The 5,645-nt window shown below is 44.2% G+C and overlaps 1 long non-coding RNA gene across 1 annotated transcript; it reads left to right on the top strand.

The window, feature by feature from the left end:
- Positions 1 to 217: 217 nt before the first annotated feature.
- On the top strand, positions 218 to 1,986 carry LOC309662046. The gene is made up of 2 exons (XR_014264465.1): positions 218 to 1,740; positions 1,845 to 1,986. It is a non-coding gene; the product is annotated as an uncharacterized lncRNA (long non-coding RNA).
- The last annotated feature ends 3,659 nt before the right edge of the window (positions 1,987 to 5,645 follow it).

Genomic DNA, 5,645 nt, shown 5'->3' with positions numbered 1-5,645 from the left:
CCCTCGGGCCCCAGCGGCTCCGGCTCGCGGAAGTCGCGCGTTCTTTCTTTCTTTTCTCCTCTTTAGACGAGCTGAAATCTGATCGTGGAAAGTCTGGGGCGGGTCTCAGACCTGGCCAGCTCGGGCTCCCAGCGCCTGGGGCGATTCCTGCTGGAGGAACCCGGGCTGGGCCCGCCGAGGGGGCGGGAGGTCAGACACCTCGGGAACAGACCGCTTTGTCTACGCGCAAAGTAGGAGAGGGAATTAATTGCGGGGGCGGGGAGGGGGAGGGGGCCCGGGAAAGCCGAGTGACACCTGACAGCTCTGAGCGAGTCCCCCCAGCCCCCCGGGGGGGGGAGGTGGTCCTGCTAATCCCCTTCGCGAGAGGAAGCTAATTGCTGCAGCCAGAGAAGGCAGGATAAAAGCGAGCGTGGACCCACACCCACCAGCCCCGGAGTCATGCTATTTGCTGCTAAATTAATATAATTATATTACCTAATGCAAAAACCACGTTAAGAACTCCGTCTTTTGGCTCCGACTAGGAGCTTCTGATGGGTTAAAAGCAACATCTTGGTTTAATTCCCCCTTTTTTCCCATCCTCCCCCCGCCCTTCCCCACCAACTACAAATGTCAGAAATAAATTATCGAAACCAGATGTAAGGTTTTGGGTGCACATTTTCGGGCAGTTCTGTGCTAACAGATGCCTTGTATTAATAATGTACAGTTGTGACAGGAAATATGGTTTAGAGTCCTGGAAAAACATGAAAGCTAATTCCATTACCCCTTTTCATGGTACCTACTTCTTCTCAAATGCTCAACTGGTTTGGATTACAGCGAAACTTTAGAGGAAAAATGATTTGGTCTGAAATGGTAACTTAGCTCTGCTTTCCAGCCTCTCCCCTCAAGCAGCACCCACCTTCCCAGGCACCTGCAAACCTACATTCTAAGTGCAAATAATCAGAGATGAGACCATCTGGGCCAGGTCACTCCTCAGGGGAGACGCCTCCAAATGTTCCCTACTTTCCTGTTCATGAGGATTTAGTAGACAGGAAAGCAGGGCCAATCATCCCCGCTTCACACTCTTGCCTGGGACAGTCCCTTTAAACCTGGCCTACCCCCTCACACTTCACTTGGAGCAAAAGTAAAAACAATAAAACACTTTTATGATCGAGGAACCAGATAAATCCCGGTAATTGATCTCGCGAGAGGGATTATTAAGGGGCTAAGTGCAATGCTTTCCAGAACCGGGGTGTAATAAGCATGAAGCCAAACAAATGCACAATTTGTTATCTGTATTTCATCACTTGATGCATTGCAAGCAACTGGCTTGAAAATGGCTTTTCTCCTGGAGAGGAGAAGGCACTAAAATAGCTGTAACACATCCATTGACAGTTATGCTTTGTTGCTGAAAAATGTCTGCACTCGCTGTGTCTCATACAGGCAGGCACACTCAGGAAGGTCAGAATGTTCCTGCTTTCCTTTTTTTTTTTTCCAATATATTTATTTATTTATTTATTTATTTATTTATGGCTGCAGTGGGTCTTCGTTGCTGTGGGGTTTTCTCTAGTTGCAGTGAGCGCGGGCTACCCTTGCAGTGCGCAGACTTCTCATTGCAGTGGCTTCTCTTGTTGCGGAGCACGGGCTCTAGGTGCGCAGGCTTCAGTAGTTGTGGCACACGGGCTCAGTAGTTGTGGCTTGCGGGCTTACTTGCTCCATGGCAGGTGGGATCTTCCGGGACCAGGGCTCGAACCCGTGTCCCCTGCGTTGGCAGGCGGATTCTTAACCACTGCGCCACCAGGGAAGTCCTGCTTTCCTTTTTAAGAGACAGATTCCCCTCCACTTAAGGCACTGTGCAATGCAAAAAGGGAAAACTCTTTCCAGGTCTTTCTCTCTCTTACCTTCTGCTTATGAAGAAACAACAGGGCAACCAGCAAGGACATCCTAACTGACCTGGACCTGCCCTGAGAAAGGCTTTTCCTATCCCAGATAAAAGACAGTTAGGAAGGATAGATATCTACCAGTCAGTTGGGTGGAGCCAAACATCCAAAATAATAGCTAACATTTATGGAGAGCTTACTAAGGCCAGGCACTGTCCTATCTGCTCACGCATCTTGTGTCATCTAATCCTAACAATGTCTGATAAGGTAGGTGCAGTACAATCCTATCCCTAGTTTACAGATGAGGAAACTGGGTTTTTGGGATACTGAGTCATCTGCTGAAAGTCACAGAGTTAGCAGCCAAGCCAACACAGAAAATTAAATCTGTCTGATTCCAAAGACTGTTTTCTACAACCCCAACCATGATTTCAACCTGATGGGTAAGGAACGTGTGTCCTGAATTGTGGGCAAATCCGAACTGCGTCATTCTTTTAGCAAAACTTTTCTGCAGGCAGAGTGCATTAAGTCCAGAATAAATTAACAAAGGCTGCCCTGTAGATGGTTTGTGTTAATGACATCAATAAAACTAGGAGTGGAAGAAGCTACTGGGAATCAGGAATCAAAAGTCCTGGCTTTAAGCCCTGGCTTTCGCCCTCACTGGCCATGAAATCAAATCAGTTAGTCTCTTTGGCTTCAGTTTCTGTACCTTTAAGGATGACTTGATAATACTTGCCCTGCTTGTGAAGATTATGTGAAATAATGGCTATTCAAATTTTTGTCAAATACTAAAGAACTGTGGGATCTTGGACACATGGCTTTCCCTTTCTGATCTTCATTGCCTCAATTGTAAAACTATGGGACTGAAAGAAAGAACAAGTAACTTCACCTCCGGCTCGGAAACTAACTGTACATTTCAAGGATGGGTGTTGTGGCATAGTTCAAAGGAGCAAAAGCCAGGAAACAGAGAGAGAATGCCTTCCAAGAGGGAATAGCTAAATAAATTACTATACATCCACACCATGAAACAGTACGTAACCAACGAACATGAAAAATCAGAGCTATGCCAGATAACGTAGAGGAATTTCTATGAAATGTCATTGAGGGAGAAAAGTACGGCGTGGGGATAAAAGGTGTATAAATGATCCACATTTGTGAACCAATGAACAGCTTCCCCTCAGTATGTGTATATGTATATATTCTATGTAGAATATGTGAGCCTAGAGAAAATATCGAAAAATATACTCTATATTGAAGGCATTAAGCTAGGGCTGACCATAAAAAAAGGAAATGAAAAGAAAGACCGCATTAAAAAAAATAATAAAAGAGCATGTATACACTGGGCACATGCATTTGTATAAAGATATGTATTATGGATATGCGCTATTTTTTAGAAGATTAATCAGTCATAAGTTATTTAAAATAAATAAATAATTTTTTTCATTTAAACCTGTGTTGAGATGCAAGAAATTGCTCACATCCATATAAGTACCAACCTAACGGTGCTCCTATCACAAGTTGGCTGTGTGGCAACAGGTATTTAGAATAGAAAGTTCCCTAAGGTAGTTTGAATATTACCACTGCCCTTAAATCATGTTTACACTACACATTTGCATATGAAACCCTGTTCTCATATAAAGAAAACCTTCCCAGCTTCTACACAAGTGCCTCACTGTGTTCACCAAAGACCTGTGAAAGGTCTGTTTGCAGGCACTGGCCAAGAGGCAAATCCAAGCCCCTGCCCTCATGGAGCTTACCTTCTAGTGGGGGAAGACAGATGATAAAAGTAAGGAAATAAACTATAGAACAGAAACTACAGAACAGGGAGTGATACAGAATGTGAATAAAAATGAAGCACGGAGGGAATTCCCTGGCGGTCCAGGGGTTGGGACTCTGTGCTTTCACTGTCAAGGGCCCGGGTTCCATCCCTGGTCGGGGAACGAAGATCCCACGAGCCTCTCGGCCTAGCCCACACCCCTCCCCAACCCCTGCCAAAAAAAGTGAAGCAGGGAAAGGGAGTGAAAGAGAAGAGGGTATCTGGCACCAAATGCAAGAAGGTATTGAGGTATAGATGTATAAACAACAAGGTCCTACCGTAAAGCACAAGGACCTATATTCAATATCCTGTGATAAACCATAATGAAAAAGAATATATATATGTATAACTGAATCACTTTGCTGTACAATAGAAATTAACATGACATTGTAAATCAACTATATTTCAAAAAATAAATTAAACAAAAAAAGGGATTGAGACTTCCAAGGAGCTGGCGTTCGGGCAGAGACCTGAGTGAAGCGAGTGGGAGAGTGAAGCACAGTCCAGACCCAGAGGAGCGAGTGAGCTTGGTGTGCTTGAGAAGGAGCAAGTTTTCATCACACGGGAGACGCAATCTGGTTTGTCTCATCCGCACCACAGCTACCAACCTGGTCAGCCCCCACTGTCTCCCACCTGATTCACTACTATAGCCTCTAGCCAGTCTCCCGATTTCTGTTTCTTGTTTTCTATGGTTGATTTTCCACACTTGCAGCCCGAGTGATCCTTTTAAAATGCAAATCAGATCATGTTACAACAAGGTGCAAAACCCTCCAAGACCTTCCCATCACTTAGAGCAACACTCAAAAGGGTCAGCTCTCTGGGATCTGGTTCCAGCCACCTCTGTGACCTCAGCTCACTCACTGGCCTCCTTGAACAGGCTGAGCACACACCTGCCTAGGCCTGCAGTTCCCATAAATGGACCCATGATTCATGCAATTGCTCCGGCCATGGAGTTGAGTCATCTTTGACTCCTTTTTTTCCCCCAGACTCCATAGCCAATCCATTAGCAAGTCCTGACAGGTTTACATTCTAAAGAGATCCCAAATCAGACTACTTATTATCATCTCCATCAACAATCCTAATCCAAGCCACCACCATCCCACACCTGGATTACCATAGCAGCCCACTAAACGGCCACCTTACTTCGCATCTTACCCCTGACAGCCTATCCTTCACCCAGTAGCCAGAAGGATCCTTTTAAAACATTTATTCCACATTCAAAAAATATTTATTGAGCTCAGCTATGTCTATTTTAGTTGCTAGGGATTCAGCACTGAACAAAATAGATAAGGTCCCTGCCCTGCGAGAGGGAAAGGTTTGGGGAAGAAAACGAAGAAGGGTTTTGTTTCGTACATGTTAAAATAAGCAGTCAGTTTAATCAATCAATATTACCAAAAAGCTTTGGGTACAGAGATGAAGCCTCAGCCACTGGCCCTTTACTGTTGTCCTTTTAAAACTTTAGTTTTACAAATACAGCACTCAGGATGCTCTATTTTTCCCAGAATTGGAACGCTCTGCACCCAGCTGGTGGTAGATGCTTCGCTATCACGTTCCAAACTACACTACGTGTGTTGTGCCTAAGATCTAGCTTGGAATGATAAAATTTTCAGATACTTTAAAAACGAAAATTACAATTCTTTGCTAAAACATATGAACCGTTTGGATAAGATGCTCAGGAAGCAAGCTTTTCAATAAAACACATAAGCAAGGATATCTATCTACTGACTCATGTCAGTTCCAAAAAGGATTTCAGGGAAACAGCTACACAGAGTCAATTAATTTTAACTGTCATCAATCACAATTTAAGCTTGGTCTTATTCCCAAACTTTGATTAAAATTTTTCTTCCAAGTTACCTCTTTTTTTTTTTTCTTAAACTTTGGATGCTTGCCCCAGGTACTTGGAGGGTAAAAATCATGGTTTATTCTTCATTTGACCCCAGTGCCTGGTCTAGTCTCTGGTACAAAATAAATGTTTG

This window comes from Balaenoptera physalus (genome assembly GCF_965194825.1).
Source record: "Balaenoptera physalus genome assembly, chromosome: 1".
NCBI lineage: Eukaryota > Metazoa > Chordata > Mammalia > Artiodactyla > Balaenopteridae > Balaenoptera > Balaenoptera physalus.
Note: the sequence above shows the minus strand (reverse complement) of the source record. Positions and strands in the feature narration are given on the sequence as shown.